Raw genomic sequence first — 23,082 nt, 5'->3', positions numbered from 1 at the left:
AGATGGAATGAGGCTGATTGCTAGTATGAGCCAAGTCAGAGAAAGCAAAATAATCTCATATTTGGTAGGCATCTGCATATAGCTGGGGAGCACCCAAAGCTGTTTCACATAGATAATGTGGCTTCTGCTCAGATATGTCTGAGTGTACGTGAGGTTTGGAAGGAGTAGCATTTAACTGGCTAAGGCATCATCTCACTTTACTGAATTTCAAAATCAAGAAGCTCAAGAACTTGCAATGCTAAAGTGACCAATGCATGAATCATTCCGCCCTTCAATTAACACCACCTGTGCATCTTGGACATTTGGCGTGATAAGCTAACAATATGAGTGAGCATAACCTGTTGTGAAAAACAGGAAGATACAGAAAGCTCCATTGTTTAATGTAATTATTGTATACGGGAACCTGCAGGATGTAAAATTTCCCATCAACAACTGATGATGGAAAATGATAATGCTCCTTCACCCCCCCCCCAAAAAAAAAAACAAAACTCATGTTGAGGCACTCTAGAAATGAAAAACCTAAATCTGGGTGAGGCAACACTGAAGTCAGCCTATGAAACGCGGCATGTTAAGATTTCCTTCACATTCAAATAGTTGAAATTCTAAGGCATGAGCTGAGAATAGTAAAACTGTTTGAGGCTCCATAATCGGTGAGGGGAAACACCAGAATAATTGCCTCTTCCTTAATAAACTTGAATCTGCTGGAGTTATATTTGGAGGTGAGAAATGGGAAACTGTTTGAGTTACAATAGTATGGAAGTAAAACAATTTTCACTGTGAGTAGCTCAAGTGTTTTCACTGGAATCGGTTGTCTGAATGACACCCACCTGGAGCTTTTTTTTTTTTTTTCAGTTGTAGCTTTTGATTCTGTGTCTTCTCTTCTGCAGGCTAGGTTTTCAGGGTATTGACTGCTCTTTCTAGACTTTTGACAAACCTTTAGTCTGCAGGTTTAAGGTCTGGTGCTGGCTGCAGTTTTGTCTATGGGAAGGAGAGGGACACAGAATCAAAGGGTTTATTCAGATGGTCAATGTGTCCTAACGTAGAAGTCAGACAGAACAGTCTGGTTACTGTATTTGCCCTCCCCCTGGGACTGAGTTTTGGCTGCAGGAGAAGAATGATAGGGATAAAAGTGATGCAAACCGAAGCAAGTATCTTTAATATATTCATGCGTTCAGACTCCAGCCTAGACACTGATCCTTTCTGGGGACTTTATATGCAGTCTCCCCTGACTCCAAAACAGTTCTGAGGAGTAGGAGATTGTGACTGAGTAGGAGGTCTCACTGCCTAGATATCACATGTCGTAGGACCACATGAGGGCTATTCCATGTCAAGCGGTGTCTTAGTGTGCCTCAATCAGTGTTTCCGCCCAAATCCCTAGGTTTCTGAAGTTCCTAGTACCTTGTGTCCTGCAGTCCCTTTTACCCAATAACCTTGGTGATTATACTTTAGAACCACATTTTCATTTGTGGAGATTAAAAAAGTGTTATTAAATAATGTGTTTTATGGAAACTGAATAAATTAGCCATTAGAAACTTATTTGGCTAAAAAAATATAATGCCAGTTTACAAGGAAATGTCTGGATAGGCTGAGTAGGCAGTCATAGAGCCGGCTCAAAGATGGCAGTCAAGCACTTGCTTCATTGAATGTGTGTCACTATCCACAGTGTTGGAAGTAAATTGGCGTCATGAAACAGGTTCCTGAAAGGTCCCCAAATCACTATTCCAAGGATTGAAACCATACTTTTTCCCATTCCATTTAGCCTTCCAGATCATTCAAGCTTTTAAAAAACAGGTCAATTTCACATTCAGTTCATCATCCCACATCTCAATTGGCTCATATCAGTTCAAAGACCCAGTAACACAATCTCTGAGTTGTGCTGTATTATACTTATGATGAGCTGCATTATGACCATCTGCTTCACTTTCTGTTTTTAGAAAGTTTATCATAAGTAGCATGCACCCATGCTATACCACACACATCTAATGCCATTGTAGCTGTAAGTTTATATCCAAAGTATTCAAGGCCCACAGACTGATGACGGTGAGATATGTAAAGCTAGGGGGTGGGAGTCCCCCATCCAGAGATTTTTCACTTATTTTAATATTAACAAACACACACATTAGTTTCTCTTGTTAGTTTTTTACAATTTTTAAAAAGATGTTCAGTTACTGTTTTGTTGGGGATTTTATATTTTGTGTTTATTTTTTACCTCTTTTGTATAAGTAGGGAATTTATAGGGAAATATGTACTTTATGGAATAAAATTTAAGAACTAAAATATATTTTATCTTAAATAAATTAACGTATCTTTGATCTTACAGCTAAATCACTGATTATATATGTGCAGAGCCGACTTAAAGGATGAAAGAAAATTCTATCAAGAGTGTTACTTTTGACTTCAAAGCCTTCCGAATAAAGTCTTTTAACTACCTGTGGAAAAAAATAAGAAAAGAAAAGCTAGTATCATGAGGTATTTGACTTCGGTCAGAACTGCCTCATGACAGAATCGTCAGGATGGGGCCGGTCATAACTCAGGAGTGAGTATACTTGCATCCAAACAGTTACTGTGGGGTAGATTCCAAGTCATTGAAACCTGGTGTGCAGAGCCAAACTGAACCTTGTTAGATAGGGGCTGCAAGGCTCTGTGAGGGTTCAAAAGCAAACCACCAGGTCTGCCTTCTGAGGTACCATGATATGGGTTCAGATGATCGTTTAAGTTAAGAATTGAGCACTTAACTGTTTGTGCCACCCAGAGATGGCTTGTTGGAAAATAGCTTTTCACTGTTTAGTGTCTTTCCCAAAAGGAAACGGGTGCTTTCTTGTGTCCTGCCTCTTCTTATATTACTTGTGTTAGTCTGAGTACATTAGAGAAATAAATCCACAGAAACTGAAATGTATAAAAGAGAGCTTTAGATAAAGGGTAAATGCACATGGAGAAAAAATCCCAAACCAGTGCAGCCCAAGTGTACAAGTCCAACATTAGCCCATATGTCCCACACCAATCCACAATGTCCTCCTCCATCTCAACAAAGACATGCAGTGTGGGTGGCTGCAGGTGGAAAGAACTGCCCATCTGGGTTTCTGAGGTTGTTAACTCTTTACTGGAATTGAAAGCGCCTTTTGTGCGCCTGGAGTGGCCGGTGTTTGTAACCACTCAGACATGAGGGCTCCATCTCCTTGTGCAGGACTACTTGTGATTTATTATCTACCCCAATGCTGCTTCAAGGGTGGTACATGGGTCGGTGGTAAACTGTGACCTGTTTAAAATCTGTCCATTTGTAGCTAGGTCCAGAAAGGAAAGTCAGAGTGCATGTCACTGCTATTTCCAATGCCAGCAATGTCATGTAAAGGGCAAAGCGTGCAGCAGGGTGTCTAGACGAAGGACACACTGAGGATGACAAAATACACCACTGAAAACCTTATGCTAATCATGGAAACACTGTCAGGTAGTGAAGGACTAGTAAACCAAGGCAGAACCTTGCCAGAGAGAGGGCCAGATGACGAAAACTTCTGGTCAGTTTAAAGGGGAGGGCCAGTGACAAAGAGCCAGGTCTTTTGCACGATGCATGGCAACGGGGGCTTCAGAGATGGGTTCAAACATCAAAAAGATATGAGGGTGGCCCAGGATTGGCAAGCCTTTCCTTGTCCTGTACATTGCGGTTGCTTTGAAGCAGACCAACTGGATAGTACCTACCAACAAGACCAACCAAGGAAGAGGAAGCCTCTATGATCCCAGAAACAGACATCACGAGGACGTGTCAGGAGACTTTTATAAAGGTAACCAATGTCCTGGTCCCTCATCACAGAAAGCTGGGGAAGCACCATTGTCCTGGTTTACCAGGTGTTTCCCAGATAAATTACTGTCCAACTGCCCATAGGAAGGAGAAATACCTATAGACATGACGGAAGGGAGGTTCACTCTGCTATGGGAATGTGTTAATCTGTGCACTTTAGATGTGGAAATCCACAGACACACGTGTATAAAAGAGAGTTGTAATTAAATATTAAATGCACATCAAGAAACTTCCCTAAAACATGTTTTTAATCTCATAAGCCCACCATTATGCCATAGGCCCCCCAGAATCCACAACCATCTACAAAAGAGATGGAAAGAGGCTGATTGCTAGTATGAGCCAAGTCAGAGAAAGCAAAATAATCTCATATTTGGTAGGCATCTGCATATAGCTGGGGAGCACCCAAAGTTGTTTCACGTAGATAATGTGGCTTCTGCTCAGATATGTCTGAGTGTACGTGAGGTTTGGAAGGAGTAGCATTTAACTGGCTAAGGCATCATCTCACTTCACTGAATTTCAAAATCAAGATGCTCAAGAACTTGCAATGCTAAAGTGACCAATGCATGAATCATTCCGCCCTTCAATTTACACCACTTGTGCCTCTTGGAAATTTGGCGTGATAAGCTAACAATATGAGTGAGCATAACCTGATGTGAAAAACAGGAAGATACAGAAAACTCCATTGTTTAATGTAATTATTGTATACGGGAACCAACAACTGATGATGGAAAATGATAATGCTCCTTACCCCTCCCCCCCAAAAATAAAAAACAACTCATGTTGAGGCACTCTAGAAATGAAAAACTTAAATCTGGTTGAGGCAACACTGAAGTCACCCTTTGAAACGCGGCATGTTAAGATTTCTTTCACATTCAAATAGTTGAAAATCTAAGGCATGACCTGAGAATAGTAAAACTGTTTGAGGCGCCATAATCGGTGCAGGGGAAACACCAGAATAATTGCCTCTTCCTTAATAAACTTGAATCTGCTGGAGTTATATTTGGAGGTGAGATATGGGAAACTGTTTGAGTTACAACAGTATGGAAGTAAAACAATTTTCACTGTGAGTAGCTCAAGTGTTTTCATTGGAATCGGTTGTCTGAATGACACCCACCTGGAGCTTTTTTTTTTTTTTCAGTTGTAGCTTTTGATTCTGTGTCTTCTCTTCTGCAGGCTAGGTTTTCAGGGTATTGACTGCTCTTTCTAGACTTTTGACAAACCTTTAGTCTGCAGGTTTAAGGTCTGGTGCTGGCTGCAGTTTTGTCTATGGAAAGGGGAGGGACACAGAATCAAAGGGTTTATTCAGATGGTCTATGTGTCCTAATGTAGAAGTCAGACAGAACAGTCTGGTTACTGTAGTTGCCATCCCCCTGGGACTGAGTTTTCGCTGCAGGAGAAGAATGATAGGGATAAAAGTGATGCAAACAGAAGCAAGTATCTTTAATATATTGATGCGTTCAGACTCCAGCCTAGACACTGATCCTTTCTGGGGACTTTATATGCAGTCTCCCCTGACCCCAAAACAGTTCTGAGGAGTCGGAGATTGTGACTGAGTAGGAGGGCTCACTGCCTAGATATCACACGTCGTAGGACCCCATGAGGGCTATTCCACGTCAAGCGGTGTCTTAGTGTGCCTCAATCAGTGTTTCCGCCCAAATCCCTAGGTTTCTGAAGTTCCTAGTACCTTGTGTCCTGCAGTCCCTTTTACCCAATAACCTTGGTGTTTATACTTTAGAACCACATTTTCATTTGTGGAGATTAAAATAGTGTTATTAAATAATGTGTTTTATGGAAACTGAATAAATTAGCCATTAGAAACTTATTTGGCTAAAAAAATATAATGCCAGTTTACAAGGAAATGTCTGGATACGCTGAGTAGGCAGTCATAGAGCCGGCTCTCAGTTGGCAGTCAAGCCCTTGCTTCATTGAATGTGTGTCACTATCCACAGTGTTCGAAGTAAATTGGCATCATGAAACAGGTTCCTGAAAGGTCCCCAAATTACTATTCCAAGGATTGAAACCATACTTTTTCCCATTCCATTTAGCCTTCCAGATCATTTAAGCTTTTAAAAAACAGGTCAATTTCACATTCAGTTCATCATCCCACATCTCAATTGGCTCATATCAGTTCAAAGACCCAGTAAACACAATCTCTGAGTTGTGCTGTATTATACTTATGATGAGCTGCATTATGACCATCTACTTCACTTTCTGTTTTTAGAAAGTTTATCATAAATAGCATGCACCCATGCTATACCACACACATATAATGCCATTGTAGCTGTAAGTATATATCCAAATATTCAAGCCCCACAGACTGATGAAGGTGAGATATGTAAAGCTAGGGGGTGGGATTCCCCCATCCAAAGATTTTTCACTTTTTTAAATATTAACAAACGAACACATTAGTTTCTCTTGTTAGTTTTTTACAATTTTTTTTTAAATCAGGGGAGAACGCGAACGCAGTCCCCCACTACCACAAATATGCAGTCGTGTTTCCCACATTTGGGGAAATCGCAGGGTTCAGCACATCCGGAGTGCAATGGATAAGCCTCGCCCTGGGAAAACCACCTTCTTGATCATGGTGTCTCCCCTGCCAAGTTTTTACAATTTTTAAAAAGATGTTCAGTTACTGTTTTGTTGGGGATTTTATATTTTGTGTTTATTTTTTTACCTCTTTTGTATAAGTAGAGAATTTATAGGGAAATATGTACTTTATGGAATAAATTTTAAGAACGAAAATATATTTTATCTTAAATAAATTAACGTATCTTTGATCTTACAGCTAAATCACTGATTATATATTTGCAGAGCCGACTTAAAGGATGAAAGAAAATTCTATCAAGAGTGTTACTTTTGACTTCAAAGCCTTCCGAATAAAGTCTTTTAACTACCTGTGGAAAAAAATAAGTAAAGAAAAGCTAGTACCATGAGGTATTTGACTTCGGTCAGAACTGCCTCATGACAGAATCATCAGGATGGGGCCGGTCATAACTCAGGACTGAGTATACTTGCATCCAAACAGTTACTGTGGGGTAGATTCCAAGTCATTGAAACCTGGTGTGCAGAGCCAAACTTAACCTTGTTAGATAGGGGCTGCAAGGCTCTGTGAGGGTTCAAAAGCAAACCACCAGGTCTGCCTTCTGAGGTACCACGATATGGGTTCAGATGATCGTTTAAGTTATGAATTGAGCACTTAACTGTTTGTGCCACCCAGAGATGGCTTGTTGGAAAATAGCTTTTCACTGTTTAGTGTCTTTCCCAAAAGGAAACGGGTGCTTACTTGTGTCCTGCCTCTTCTTATATTACTTGTGTTAGTCTGAGTACATTAGAGAAATAAATCCACAGAAACTGAAATGTATAAAAGAGAGCTTTAGATAAAGGGTAAATGCACATGGAGAAAAAATCCCAAACCAGTGCAGCCCAAGTGTACAAGTCCAACATTAGCCCATATGTCCCACACCAATCCACAATGTCCTCCTCCATCTCAACAAAGACATGCAGTGTGGGTGGCTGCAGGTGGAAAGAACTGCCCATCTGGGTTTCTGAGGTTGTTAACTCTTTACTGGAATTGAAAGCGCCTTTTGTGCGCCTGGGGCGGCTGGTGTTTGTAACCACTCAGACATGAGGGCTCCATCTCCTTGTGCAGGACTACTTGTGATTTATTATCTACCCCAATGCTGCTACAAGGGTGGTACATGGGTCGGTGATAAACTGTGACCTGTTTAAAATCTGTCCATTTGTAGCTAGGTCCAGAAAGGAAAGTCAGAGTGCATGTCACTGCTATTTCCAATGCCAGCCATGTCATGTAAAGGGCAAAGCGTGCAGCAGGGTGTCTAGACGAAGGACACACTGAGGATGACAAAATACACCACTGAAAACCTTATGCTAATCATGGAAACACTGTCAGGTAGTCAAGGACTAGTAAACCAAGGCAGAACCTTGCCAGAGAGAGGGCCAGATGACGAAAACTTCTGGTCAGTTTAAAGGGGAGGGCCAGTGACAAAGAGCCAGGTCTTTTGCACGATGCATGGCAACGGGGGCTTCAGAGATGGGTTCAAACATCAAAAAGATATGAGGGTGGCCCAGGATTGGCAAGCCTTTCCTTGTCCTGTACATTGCGGTTGCTTTGAAGCAGACCAACTGGATAGTACCTACCAACAAGACCAACCAAGGAAGAGGAAGCCTCTATGATCCCAGAAACAGACATCACGAGGACGTGTCAGGAGACTTTTATAAAGGTAACCAATGTCCTGGTCCCTCATCACAGAAAGCTGGGGAAGCACCATTGTCCTGGTTTACCAGGTGTTTCCCAGATGAATTACTGTCCAGCTGCGCATAGGAAGGAGAAATACCTATAGACATGACGGAAGGGAGGTTCACTCTGCTATGGGAATGTGTTAATCTGTGCACTTTAGATGTGGAAATCCACAGACACACGTGTATAAAAGAGAGTTGTAATTAAATATTAAATGCACATCAAGAAACTTCCCTAAAAGATCTTTTTAATCTCATAAGCCAACCATTATGCCATAGGCCCCCCAGAATCCACAACCATCTACAAAAGAGATGGAATGAGGCTGACTGCTAGTAAGAGCCAAGTCAGAGAAAGCAAAATAATCTCATATTTGGTGGGCATCTGCATATAGCTTGGGAGCACCCAAAGCTGTTTCACGTAGATAATGTGGCTTCTGCTCAGATATGTCTGAGTGTACGTGAGGTTTGGAAGGAGTAGCATTTAACTGGCTAAGGCATCAGCTCACTTTACTGAATTTCAAAATCAAGATGCTCAAGAACTTGCAATGCTAAAGTGACCAATGCATGAATCATTCCGCCGTTCAATTAACACCACCTGTGCATCTTGGACATTTGGCATGATAAGCTAACAATATGAGTGAGCAAAACCTGTTGTGAAAAACAGGAAGATACAGAAAACTCCATTGTTTAATGTAATTATTGTATACGGGAACCTGCAGGATGTAAAATTTCCCATCAACAACTGATGATGGAAAATGATAATGCTCCTTACCCCTCCCCCCCCAAAAAAAAACTCATGTTGAGGCACTCTAGAAATGAAAAACGTAAATCTGGGTGAGGCAACCCTGAAGTCACCCTTTGAAACGCGGCATGTTAAGATTTCCTTCACATTCAAATAGTTGAAAATCTAAGGCAGGACCTGAGAATAGTAAAACTGTTTGAGGCTCAATAATCAGTGCAGGGGAAACACCAGAATAATTGCCTCTTTCTTAATAAACTTGAATTTGCTGGAGATATATTTGGAGGTGAGATATGGGAAACTGTATGAGTTACAACAGTATGGAAGTAAAACAATTTTCACTGTGAGTAGCTCAAGTGTTTTCATTGGAATCGGTTGTCTGAATGACACCCACCTGGAGCTTTTTTTTTTTTTTTCAGTTGTAGCTTTTGATTCTGTGTCTTCTCTTCTGCAGGCTAGGTTTTCAGGGTATTGACTGCTCTTTCTAGACTTTTGACAAACCTTTAGTCTGCAGGTTTAAGGTCTGGTGCTGGCTGCAGTTTTGTCTATGGGAAGGGGAGGGACACAGAATCAAAGGGTTTATTCAGATGGTCTATGTGTCCTAACGTAGAAGTCAGACAGAACAGTCTGGTTACTGTAGTTGCCATCCCCCTGGGACTGAGTTTTGGCTGCAGGAGAAGAATGATAGGGATAAAAGTGATGCAAACAGAAGCAAGTATCTTTAATATATTGATGCATTCAGACTCCAGCCTAGACACTGATCCTTTCTGGGGACTTTATATGCAGTCTCCCCTGACCCCAAAACAGTTCTGAGGAGTCGGAGATTGTGACTGAGTAGGAGGGCTCATTGGCTAGATATCAAACGTCGTAGGAACCCATGAGGGCTATTCCACGTGAAGCGGTGTCTTAGTGTGCCTCAATCAGTGTTTCCGACCAAATCCCTAGGTTTCTGAAGTTCCTAATACCCTGTGTCCTGCAGTCCCTTTTACCCAATAACCTTGGTGTTTATACTTTAGAACCACATTTTCATTTGTGGAGATTAAAAAAGTGTTATTAAATAATGTGTTTTATGGAAACTGAATAAATTAGCCATTAGAAACTTATTTGGCTAAAAAAAATATAATGCCAGTTTGCAAGGAAATGTCTGGATACGCTGAGTAGGCAGTCATAGAGCCGGCTCTCAGTTGGCAGTCAAGCACTTGCTTCATTGAATGTGTGTCACTATCCACAGTGTTGGAAGTAAATTGGCATCATGAATCAGGTTCCTGAAAGGTCCCCAAATCACTATTCCAAGGATTGAAACCATACTTTTTCCCATTCCATTTAGCCTTCCAGATCATTCAAGCTTTTAAAAAACAGGTCAATTTCACATTCAGTTCATCATCCCACATCTCAATTGGCTCATATCAGTTCAAAGACCCAGTAAACACAATCTCTGAGTTGTGCTGTATTATACTTATGATGAGCTGCATTATGACCATCTGCTTCACTTTCTGTTTTTAGAAAGTTTATCATAAGTAGCATGCACCCATGCTATACCACACACATCTAATGCCATTGTAGCTGTAAGTTTATATCCAAAGTATTCAAGCCCCACAGTCTGATGAAGGTGAGATATGTAAAGCTAGGGGGTGGGAGTCCCCCATCCAGAGATTTTTCACTTTTATAAATATTAACAAACACACACATTAGTTTCTCTTGTTAGTTTTTTACAATTTTTTTTAATCAGGGGAGAGCTCGAACGTAGTCCCCCACTACCACAAATATGCAGTCGAGTTTCCCACATTTGGGGAAATCGCAGGGTTCAGCACATCCGGAGTGCAATGGATAAGCCTCGCCCTGGGAAAACCACCTTCTTGATCATGGTGTCTCCCCTGCCAAGTTTTTACAATTTTTAAAAAGATGTTCAGTTACTGTTTTGTTGGGGATTTTATATTTTGTGTTTATTTTTTACCTCTTTTGTATAAGTAGGGAATTTATAGGGAAATATGTACTTTATAGAATAAATTTTAAGAACTAAAATATATTTTATCTTAAATAAATTAACGTATCTTTGATCTTACAGCTAATTCACTGATTATATATTTGCAGAGCCGACTTAAAGGATGAAAGAAAATTCTATCAAGAGTGTTACTTTTGACTTCAAAGCCTTCCGAATAAAGTCTTTTAACTACCTGTGGAAAAAAATAAGAATAGAAAAGCTAGTATCATGAGGTATTTGACTTCGGTCAGAACTGCCTCATGACAGAATCGTCAGGATGGGGCCGGTCATAACTCAGGACTGAGTATACTTGCATCCAAACAGTTACTGTGGGGTAGATTCCAAGTCATTGAAACCTGGTGTGCAGAGCCAAACTGAACCTTGTTAGATAGGGGCTGCAAGGCTCTGTGAGGGTTCAAAAGCAAACCACCAGGTCTGCCTTCTGAGGTACCACGATATGGGTTCAGATGATCGTTTAAGTTATGAATTGAGCACTTAACTGTTTGTGCCACCCAGAGATGGCTTGTTGGAAAATAGCTTTTCACTGTTTAGTGTCTTTCCCAAAAGGAAACGGGTGCTTACTTTTGTCCTGCCTCTTCTTATATTACTTGTGTTAGTCTGAGTACATTAGAGAAATAAATCCACAGAAACTGAAATGTATAAAAGGGAGCTTTAGATAAAGGGTAAATGCACATGGAGAAAAAATCCCAAACCAGTGCAGCCCAAGTGTACAAGTCCAACATTAGCCCATATGTCCCACACCAATCCACAATGTCCTCCTCCATCTCAACAAAGACATGCAGTGTGGGTGGCTGCAGGTGGAAAGAACTGCCCATCTGGGTTTCTGAGGTTGTTAACTCTTTACTGGAATTGAAAGCGCCTTTTGTGCGCCTGGGGCGGCTGGTGTTTGTAACCACTCAGACATGAGGGCTCCATCTCCTTGTGCAGGACTACTCGTGATTTATTATCTACCCCAATGCTGCTTCAAGGGTGGTACATGGGTCGGTGATAAACTGTGACCTGTTAAAAATCTGTCCATTTGTAGCTAGGTACAGAAGGGAAAGTCAGAGTGCAGGTCACTGCTATTTCCAATGCCAGCAATGTCATGTAAAGGGCAAAGCGTGCAGCAGGGTGTCTAGACGAAGGACACACTGAGGATGACGAAATACACCACTGAAAACCTTATGCTAATCATGGAAACACTGTCAGGTAGTGAAGGACTAGTAAACCAAGGCAGAACCTTGCCAGAGAGAGGGCCAGATGACGAACACTTCTGGTCAGACTAAAGGGGAGGGCCAGTGACAAAGAGCCAGGTCTTTTGCACGATGCATGGCCACGGGGGCTTCAGAGATGGGTTCAAACATCAAAAAGATATGAGGGTGGCCCAGGATTGGCAAGCCTTTCCTTGTCCTGTACATTGCGGTTGCTTTGAAGCAGACCAACTGGATAGTACCTAACAACAAGACCAACCAAGGAAGAGGAAGCCTCTATGATCCCAGAAACAGACATCACGAGGACGTGTCAGGAGACTTTTACAAAGGTAACCAATGTCCTGGTCCCTCATCACAGAAAGCTGGAGAAACACCATTGTCCTGGTTTACCAGATGTTTCCCAGTTGAATTACTGTCCAGCTGCCCATAGGAAGGAGAAATACCTATAGACATGACGGAAGGGAGGTTCACTCTGCTATGGGAATGTGTTAATCTGTGCACTTTAGATGTGGAAATCCACAGACACACGTGTATAAAAGAGAGTTGTAATTAAATATTAAATGCACATAAGAAACTTCCCTCAAAGATATTTTTAATCTCATAAGCCCACCATTATGCCATAGGCCCCCCAGAATCCACAACCATCTACAAAAGAGATGGAATGAGGCTGACTGCTAGTAAGAGCCAAGTCAGAGAAAGCAAAATAATCTCATATTTGGTGGGCATCTGCATATAGCTGGGGAGCACCCAAAGCTGTTTCACGTAGATAATGTGGCTTCTGCTCAGATATGTCTGAGTGTACGTGAGGTTTGGAAGGAGTAGCATTTAACTGGCTAAGGCATCATCTCACTTTACTGAATTTCAAAATCAAGATGCTCAAGAACTTGCAATGCTAAAGTGACCAATGAATGAATCATTCCGCCCTTCAATTAACAACACCTGTGCCTCTTGGAAATTTGGCGTGATAAGCTAACAATATGAGTGAGCATAACCTGATGTGAAAAACAGGAAGATACAGAAAACTCCATTGTTTAATGTAATTATTGTATACGGGAACCTGCAGGATGTAAAATTTCCCATCAACAACTGATGTTGGAAAATGATAATGCTCCTTAACCCTCCCCCACACCCCCCAAAAAAAACTCATGTTGAGGCACTCTAGAAATGAAAAACGTAAATCTGGGTGAGGCAACACTGAAGTCACCCTTTGAAACGCGGCATGTTAAGATTTCCTTCGCATTCAAATAGTTGAAAATCTAAGGCATGACCTGAGAATAGTAAAACTGTTTGAGGCTCCATAATCGGTGCAGGGGAAACACCAGAATAATTGCCTCTTCCTTAATAAACTTGAATCTGCTGGAGTTATATTTGGAGGTGAGATATGGGAAACTGTTTGAGTTACAATAGTATGGAAGTAAAACAATTTTCACTGTGAGTAGCTCAAGGGTTTTCATTGGAATCGGTTGTCTGAATGACACCCACATGGAGCTTTTTTTTTTTTTTTCAGTTGTAGCTTTTGATTCTGTGTCTTCTCTTCTGCAGGCTAGGTTTTCAGGGTATTGACTGCTCTTTCTAGACTTTTGACAAACCTTTAGTCTGCAGGTTTAAGGTCTGGTGCTGGCTGCAGTTTTGTCTATGGGAAGGAGAGGGACACAGAATCAAAGGGCTTATTCAGATGGTCTATGTGTCCTAACGTAGAAGTCAGACAGAACAGTCTGGTTACTGTAGTTGCCATCCCCCTGGGACTGAGTTTTGGCTGCAGGAGAAGAATGATAGGGATAAAAGTGATGCAAACAGAAGCAAGTATCTTTAATATATTGATGGGTTCAGACTCCAGCCTAGACACTGATCCTTTCTGGGGACTTTATATGCAGTCTCCCCTGACTCCAAAACAGTTCTGAGGAGTAGGAGATTGTGACTGAGTTGGAGGGCTCACTGCCTAGATATCACACGTCGTAGGACCACATGAGGGCTATTCCATGTCAAGCGGTGTCTTAGTGTGCCTCAATCAGTGTTTCCGCCCAAATCCCTAGGTTTCTGAAGTTCCTAGTACCTTGTGTTCTGCAGTCCCTTTTACCCAATAACCTTGGTGATTATACTTTAGAACCACATTTTCATTTGTGGAGATTAAAAAAGTGTTATTAAATAATGTGTTTTATGGAAACTGAATAAATTAGCCATTAGAAACTTATTTGGCTAAAAAAATATAATGCCGGTTTACAAGGAAATGTCTGGATAGGCTGAGTAGGCAGTCATAGAGCCGGCTCAAAGTTGGCAGTCAAGCACTTGCTTCATTGAATGTGTGTCACTATCCACAGTGTTGGAAGTAAATTGGCATCATGAATCAGGTTCCTGAAAGGTCCCCAAATCACTATTCCAAGGATTGAAACCATACTTTTTCCCATTCCATTTAGCCTTCCAGATCATTCAAGCTTTTAAAAAACAGGTCAATTTCACATTCAGTTCATCATCCCACATCTCAATTGGCTCATATCAGTTCAAAGACCCAGTAAACACAATCTCTGAGTTGTGCTGTATTATACTTATGATGAGCTGCATTATGACCATCTGCTTCACTTTCTGTTTTTAGAAAGTTTATCATAAGTAGCATGCACCCATGCTATACCACACACATCTAATGCCATTGTAGCTGTAAGTTTATATCCAAAGTATTCAAGCCCCACAGTCTGATGAAGGTGAGATATGTAAAGCTAGGGGGTGGGAGTCCCCCATCCAGAGATTTTTCACTTTTATAAATATTAACAAACACACACATTAGTTTCTCTTGTTAGTTTTTTACAATTTTTTTTAATCAGGGGAGAGCTCGAATGTAGTCCCCCACTACCACAAATATGCAGTCGAGTTTCCCACATTTGGGGAAATCGCAGGGTTCAGCACATCCGGAGTGCAATGGATAAGCCTCGCCCTGGGAAAACCACCTTCTTGATCATGGTGTCTCCCCTGCCAGGTTTTTACAATTTTTAAAAAGATGTTCAGTTACTGTTTTGTTGGGGATTTTATATTTTGAATTTATTTTTTACCTCTTTTGTATAAGTAGGGAATTTATAGGGAAATATGTACTTTATAGAATAAATTTTAAGAACTAAAATATATTTTATCTTAAATAAATTAACGTATCTTTGATCTTACAGCTAATTCACTGATTATATATATGCAGAGCCGACTTAAAGGATGAAAGAAAATTCTATCAAGAGTGTTACTTTTGACTTCAAAGCCTTCCGAATAAAGTCTTTTAACTACCTGTGGAAAAAAATAAGAATAGAAAAGCTAGTATCATGAGGTATTTGACTTCGGTCAGAACTGCCTCATGACAGAATCGTCAGGATGGGGCCGGTCATAACTCAGGACTGAGTATACTTGCATCCAAACAGTTACTGTGGGGTAGATTCGAAGTCATTGAAACCTGGTGTGCAGAGCCAAACTGAACCTTGTTAGATAGGGGCTGCAAGGCTCTGTGAGGGTTCAAAAGCAAACCACCAGGTCTGCCTTCTGAGGTACCACGATATGGGTAAGGATGATCGTTTAAGTTATGAATTGAGCACTTAACTGTTTGTGCCACCCAGAGATGGCTTGTTGGAAAATAGCTTTTCACTGTTTAGTGTCTTTCCCAAAAGGAAACGGGTGCTTACTTGTGTCCTGCCTCTTCTTATATTACTTGTGTTAGTCTGAGTACATTAGAGAAATAAATCCACAGAAACTGAAATGTATAAAAGGGAGCTTTAGATAAAGGGTAAATGCACATGGAGAAAAAATCCCAAACCAGTGCAGCCCAAGTGTACAAGTCCAACATTAGCCCATATGTCCCACACCAATCCACAATGTCCTCCTCCATCTCAACAAAGACATGCAGTGTGGATGGCTGCAGGTGGAAAGAACTGCCCATCTGGGTTTCTGAGGTTGTTAACTCTTTACTGGAATTGAAAGCGCCTTTTGTGCGCCTGGGGCGGCTGGTGTTTGTAACCACTCAGACATGAGGGCTCCATCTCCTTGTGCAGGACTACTCGTGATTTATTATCTACCCCAATGCTGCTTCAAGGGTGGTACATGGGTCGGTGATAAACTGTGACCTGTTAAAAATCTGTCCATTTGTAGCTAGGTACAGAAGGGAAAGTCAGAGTGCAGGTCACTGCTATTTCCAATGCCAGCAATGTCATGTAAAGGGCAAAGCGTGCAGCAGGGTGTCTAGACGAAGGACACACTGAGGATGACGAAATACACCACTGAAAACCTTATGCTAATCATGGAAACACTGTCAGGTAGTGAAGGACTAGTAAACCAAGGCAGAACCTTGCCAGAGAGAGGGCCAGATGACGAACACTTCTGGTCAGACTAAAGGGGAGGGCCAGTGACAAAGAGCCAGGTCTTTTGCACGATGCATGGCCACGGGGGCTTCAAAGATGGGTTCAAACATCAAAAAGATATGAGGGTGGCCCAGGATTGGCAAGCCTTTCCTTGTCCTGTACATTGCGGTTGCTTTGAAGCAGACCAACTGGATAGTACCTACCAACAAGACCAACCAAGGAAGAGGAAGCCTCTATGATCCCAGAAACAGACATCACGAGGACGTGTCAGGAGACTTTTACAAAGGTAACCAATGTCCTGGTCCCTCATCACAGAAAGCTGGGGAAACACCATTGTCCTGGTTTACCAGATGTTTCCCAGTTGAATTACTGTCCAGCTGCCCATAGGAAGGAGAAATACCTATAGACATGACGGAAGGGAGGTTCACTCTGCTATGGGAATGAGTTAATCTGTGCACTTTAGATGTGGAAATCCACAGACACACGTGTATAAAAGAGAGTTGTAATTAAATATTAAATGCACATAAGAAACTTCCCTCAAAGATCTTTTTAATCTCATAAGCCCACCATTATGCCATAGGCCCCCCAGAATCCACAACCATCTACAAAAGAGATGGAATGAGGCTGACTGCTAGTAAGAGCCAAGTCAGAGAAAGCAAAATAATCTCATATTTGGTGGGCATCTGCATATAGCTGGGGAGCACCCAAAGCTGTTTCACGTAGATAATGTGGCTTCTGCTCAGATATGTCTGAGTGTACGTGAGGTTTGGAAGGAGTAGCATTTAACTGGCTAAGGCATCATCTCACTTTACTGAATTTCAAAATCAAGATGCTCAAGAACTTGCAATGCTAAAGTGACCAATGAATGAATCATTCCGCCCTTCAATTAACAACACCTGTGCCTCTTGGAAATTTGGCGTGATAAGCTAACAATATGAGTGAGCATAACCTGATGTGAAAAACAGGAAGATACAGAAAACTCCATTGTTTAATGTAATTATTGTATACGGGAACCTGCAGGATGTAAAATTTCCCATCAACAACTGATGTTGGAAAATGATAATGCTCCTTAACCCTCCCCCACACCCCCCAAAAAAAACTCATGTTGAGGCACTCTAGAAATGAAAAACGTAAATCTGGGTGAGGCAACACTGAAGTCACCCTTTGAAACGCGGCATGTTAAGATTTCCTTCACATTCAAATAGTTGAAAATCTAAGGCATGACCTGAGAATAGTAAAACTGTTTGAGGCTCCATAATCGGTGCAGGGGAAACACCAGAATAATTACCTCTTCCTTAATAAACTTGAATCTGCTGGAGTTATATTTGGAGGTGAGATATGGGAAACTGTTTGAGTTACAATAGTATGGAAGTAAAACAATTTTCACTGTGAGTAGCTCAAGTGTTTTCATTGGAATCGGTTGTCTGAATGACACCCACCTGGAGCTTTTTTTTTTTTTTTTCAGTTGTAGCTTTTGATTCTGTGTCTTCTCTTCTGCAGGCTAGGTTTTCAGGGTATTGACTGCTGTTTCTAGACTTTTGACAAACCTTTAGTCTGCAGGTTTAAGGTCTGGTGCTGGCTGCAGTTTTGTCTATGGGAAGGAGAGGGACACAGAATCAAGGGGTTTATTCAGATGGTCTATGTGTCCTAACGTAGAAGTCAGACAGAACAGTCTGGTTACTGTATTTGCCATCCCCCTGGGACTGAGTTTTGGCTGCAGGAGAAGAATGATAGGGATAAAAGTGATGCAAACAGAAGCAAGTATCTTTAATATATTGATGCGTTCAGACTCCAGCCTAGACACTGATCCTTTCTGGGGACTTTATATGCAGTCTCCCCTGACTCCAAAACAGTTCTGAGGAGTAGGAGATTGTGACTGAGTAGGAGGGCTCACTGCCTAGATATCACACGTCGTAGGACCACATGAGGGCTATTCCATGTCAAGCGGTGTCTTAGTGTGCCTCAATCAGTGTTTCCGCCCAAATCCCTAGGTTTCTGAAGTTCCTAGTACCTTGTGTCCTGCAGTCCCTTTTACCCAATAACCTTGGTGATTATACTTTAGAACCACATTTTCATTTGTGGAGATTAAAAAAGTGTTATTAAATAATGTGTTTTATGGAAACTGAATAAATTAGCCATTAGAAACTTATTTGGCTAAAAAAATATAATGCCAGTTTACAAGGAAATGTCTGGATAGGCTGAGTAGGCAGTCATAGAGCGGCTCAAAGTTGGCAGTCAAGCACTTGCTTCATTGAATGTGTGTCACTATCCACAGTGTTGGAAGTAAATTGGCATCATGAATCAGGTTCCTGAAAGGTCCCCAAATCACTATTCCAAGGATTGAAACCATACTTTTTCCCATTCCATTTAGCCTTCCAGATCATTCAAGCTTTTAAAAAACAGGTCAATTTCACATTCAGTTCATCATCCCACATCTCAATTGGCTCATATCAGTTCAAAGACCCAGTAAACACAATCTCTGAGTTGTGCTGTATTATACTTATGATGAGCTGCATTATGACCATCTGCTTCACTTTCTGTTTTTAGAAAGTTTATCATAAGTAGCATGCACCCATGCTATACCACACACATCTAATGCCATTGTAGCTGTAAGTTTATATCCAAAGTATTCAAGCCCCACAGTCTGATGAAGGTGAGATATGTAAAGCTAGGGGGTGGGATTCCCCCATCCAGAGATTTTTCACTTTTATGAATATTAACAAACACACACATCAGTTTCTCTTGTTAGTTTTTTACATTTTTTTTTTAATCAGGGGAGAGCTCGAACGTAGTCCCCCACTACCACAAATATGCAGTCGAGTTTCCCACATTTGGGGAAATCGCAGGGTTCAGCACATCCGGAGTGCAATGGATAAGCCTCGCCCTGGGAAAACCACCTTCTTGATCATGGTGTCTCCCCTGCCAGGTTTTTACAATTTTTAAAAAGATGTTCAGTTACTGTTTTGTTGGGGATTTTATATTTTGAATTTATTTTTTACCTCTTTTGTATAAGTAGGGAATTTATAGGGAAATATGTACTTTATAGAATAAATTTTAAGAACTAAAATATATTTTATCTTAAATAAATTAACGTATCTTTGATCTTACAGCTAATTCACTGATTATATATTTGCAGAGCCGACTTAAAGGATGAAAGAAAATTCTATCAAGAGTGTTACTTTTGACTTCAAAGCCTTCCGAATAAAGTCTTTTAACTACCTGTGGAAAAAAATAAGAATAGAAAAGCTAGTATCATGAGGTATTTGACTTCGGTCAGAACTGCCTCATGACAGAATCGTCAGGATGGGGCCGGTCATAACTCAGGACTGAGTATACTTGCATCCAAACAGTTACTGTGGGGTAGATTCCAAGTCATTGAAACCTGGTGTGCAGAGCCAAACTGAACCTTGTTAGATAGGGGCTGCAAGGCTCTGTGAGGGTTCAAAAGCAAACCACCAGGTCTGCCTTCTGAGGTACCACGATATGGGTTCAGATGATCGTTTAAGTTATGAATTGAGCACTTAACTGTTTGTGCCACCCAGAGATGGCTTGTTGGAAAATAGCTTTTCACTGTTTAGTGTCTTTCCCAAAAGGAAACGGGTGCTTACTTGTGTCCTGCCTCTTCTTATATTACTTGTGTTAGTCTGAGTACATTAGAGAAATAAATCCACAGAAACTGAAATGTATAAAAGGGAGCTTTAGATAAAGGGTAAATGCACATGGAGAAAAAATCCCAAACCAGTGCAGCCCAAGTGTACAAGTCCAACATTAGCCCATATGTCCCACACCAATCCACAATGTCCTCCTCCATCTCAACAAAGACATGCAGTGTGGGTGGCTGCAGGTGGAAAGAACTGCCCATCTGGGTTTCTGAGGTTGTTAACTCTTTACTGGAATTGAAAGCGCCTTTTGTGCGCCTGGGGCGGCTGGTGTTTGTAACCACTCAGACATGAGGGCTCCATCTCCTTGTGCAGGACTACTCGTGATTTATTATCTACCCCAATGCTGCTTCAAGGGTGGTACATGGGTCGGTGATAAACTGTGACCTGTTAAAAATCTGTCCATTTGTAGCTAGGTACAGAAGGGAAAGTCAGAGTGCAGGTCACTGCTATTTCCAATGCCAGCAATGTCATGTAAAGGGCAAAGCGCGCAGCAGGGTGTCTAGACGAAGGACACACTGAGGATGACGAAATACACCACTGAAAACCTTATGCTAATCATGGAAACACTGTCAGGTAGTGAAGGACTAGTAAACCAAGGCAGAACCTTGCCAGAGAGAGGGCCAGATGACGAACACTTCTGGTCAGACTAAAGGGGAGGGCCAGTGACAAAGAGCCAGGTCTTTTGCACGATGCATGGCCACGGGGGCTTCAAAGATGGGTTCAAACATCAAAAAGATATGAGGGTGGCCCAGGATTGGCAAGCCTTTCCTTGTCCTGTACATTGCGGTTGCTTTGAAGCAGACCAACTGGATAGTACCTACCAACAAGACCAACCAAGGAAGAGGAAGCCTCTATGATCCCAGAAACAGACATCACGAGGACGTGTCAGGAGACTTTTACAAAGGTAACCAATGTCCTGGTGCCTCATCACAGAAAGCTGGGGAAACACCATTGTCCTGGTTTACCAGATGTTTCCCAGTTGAATTACTGTCCAGCTGCCCATAGGAAGGAGAAATACCTATAGACATGACGGAAGGGAGGTTCACTCTGCTATGGGAATGTGTTAATCTGTGCACTTTAGATGTGGAAATCCACAGACACACGTGTATAAAAGAGAGTTGTAATTAAATATTAAATGCACATAAGAAACTTCCCTCAAAGATATTTTTAATCTCATAAGCCCACCATTATGCCATAGGCCCCCCAGAATCCACAACCATCTACAAAAGAGATGGAATGAGGCTGACTGCTAGTAAGAGCCAAGTCAGAGAAAGCAAAATAATCTCATATTTGGTGGGCATCTGCATATAGCTGGGGAGCACCCAAAGTTGTTTCACGTAGATAATGTGGCTTCTGCTCAGATATGTCTGAGTGTACGTGAGGTTTGGAAGGAGTAGCATTTAACTGGCTAAGGCATCATCTCACTTTACTGAATTTCAAAATCAAGATGCTCAAGAACTTGCAATGCTAAAGTGACCAATGAATGAATCATTCCGCCCTTCAATTAACAACACCTGTGCCTCTTGGAAATTTGGCGTGATAAGCTAACAATATGAGTGAGCATAACCTGATGTGAAAAACAGGAAGATACAGAAAACTCCATTGTTTAATGTAATTATTGTATACGGGAACCTGCAGGATGTAAAATTTCCCATCAACAACTGATGTTGGAAAATGATAATGCTCCTTAACCCTCCCCCACACCCCCCAAAAAAAAACTCATGTTGAGGCACTCTAGAAATGAAAAACGTAAATCTGGGTGAGGCAACACTGAAGTCACCCTTTGAAACGCGGCATTTTAAGATTTCCTTCACATTCAAATAGTTGAAAATCTAAGGCATGACCTGAGAATAGTAAAACTGTTTGAGGCTCCATAATCGGTGCAGGGGAAACACCAGAATAATTGCCTCTTCCTTAATAAACTTGAATCTGCTGGAGTTATATTTGGAGGTGAGATATGGGAAACTGTTTGAGTTACAATAGTATGGAAGTAAAACAATTTTCACTGTGAGTAGCTCAAGTGTTTTCATTGGAATCGGTTGTCTGAATGACACCCACCTGGAGCTTTTTTTTTTTTTTTTTTCAGTTGTAGCTTTTGATTCTGTGTCTTCTCTTCTGCAGGCTAGGTTTTCAGGGTATTGACTGCTCTTTGTAGACTTTTGACAAACCTTTAGTCTGCAGGTTTAAGGTCTGGTGCTGGCTGCAGTTTTGTCTATGGGAAGGGGAGGGACACAGAATCAAAGGGTTTATTCAGATGGTCTATGTGTCCTAACGTAGAAGTCAGACAGAACAGTCTGGTTACTGTAGTTGCCATCCCCCTGGGACTGAGTTTTGGCTGCAGGAGAAGAATGATAGGGATAAAAGTGATGCAAACAGAAGCAAGTATCTTTAATATATTGATGCGTTCAGACTCCAGCCTAGACACTGATCCTTTCTGGGGACTTTATATGCAGTCTCCCCTGACTCCAAAACAGTTCTGAGGAGTAGGAGATTGTGACTGAGTAGGAGGGCTCACTGCCTAGATATCACACGTCGTAGGACCACATGAGGGCTATTCCATGTCAAGCGGTGTCTTAGTGTGCCTCAATCAGTGTTTCCGCCCAAATCCCTAGGTTTCTGAAGTTCCTAGTACCTTGTGTCCTGCAGTCCCTTTTACCCAATAACCTTGGTGATTATACTTTAGAACCACATTTTCATTTGTGGAGATTAAAAAAGTGTTATTAAATAATGTGTTTTATGGAAACTGAATAAATTAGCCATTAGAAACTTATTTGGCTAAAAAAATATAATGCCAGTTTACAAGGAAATGTCTGGATAGGCTGAGTAGGCAGTCATAGAGCCGGCTCAAAGTTGGCAGTCAAGCACTTGCTTCATTGAATGTGTGTCACTATCCACAGTGTTGGAAGTAAATTGGCATCATGAATCAGGTTCCTGAAAGGTCCCCAAATCACTATTCCAAGGATTGAAACCATACTTTTTCCCATTCCATTTAGCCTTCCAGATCATTCAAGCTTTTAAAAAACAGGTCAATTTCACATTCAGTTCATCATCCCACATCTCAATTGGCTCATATCAGTTCAAAGACCCAGTAAACACAATCTCTGAGTTGTGCTGTAT

The 23,082-nt window shown here is 41.4% G+C and overlaps 4 non-coding genes across 4 annotated transcripts; all 4 read right to left on the bottom strand.

The window, feature by feature from the left end:
- Positions 1 to 6,238: 6,238 nt before the first annotated feature.
- Positions 6,239 to 6,401, bottom strand: LOC142436690 (U1 spliceosomal RNA). Its single transcript, XR_012782067.1, has one exon. It is a non-coding gene; the product is annotated as a U1 spliceosomal RNA (small nuclear RNA).
- Positions 6,402 to 10,515: 4,114 nt separating this feature from the next.
- Positions 10,516 to 10,678, bottom strand: LOC142436702 (U1 spliceosomal RNA). The gene has a single exon (XR_012782077.1). It is a non-coding gene; the product is annotated as a U1 spliceosomal RNA (small nuclear RNA).
- Positions 10,679 to 14,794: 4,116 nt separating this feature from the next.
- On the bottom strand, positions 14,795 to 14,957 carry LOC142436703 (U1 spliceosomal RNA). The gene has a single exon (XR_012782078.1). It is a non-coding gene; the product is annotated as a U1 spliceosomal RNA (small nuclear RNA).
- Positions 14,958 to 19,074: 4,117 nt separating this feature from the next.
- On the bottom strand, positions 19,075 to 19,237 carry LOC142436701 (U1 spliceosomal RNA). Its single transcript, XR_012782076.1, has one exon. It is a non-coding gene; the product is annotated as a U1 spliceosomal RNA (small nuclear RNA).
- Between the last annotated feature and the right edge of the window lie 3,845 nt (positions 19,238 to 23,082).

Source organism: Tenrec ecaudatus, unplaced genomic scaffold (genome assembly GCF_050624435.1).
Source record: "Tenrec ecaudatus isolate mTenEca1 unplaced genomic scaffold, mTenEca1.hap1 Scaffold_546, whole genome shotgun sequence".
Classification (NCBI taxonomy): domain Eukaryota; kingdom Metazoa; phylum Chordata; class Mammalia; order Afrosoricida; family Tenrecidae; genus Tenrec; species Tenrec ecaudatus.
The sequence above is the reverse complement of the archived record's forward strand: the minus strand, read 5'-3'. Positions and strand labels throughout refer to the sequence as shown.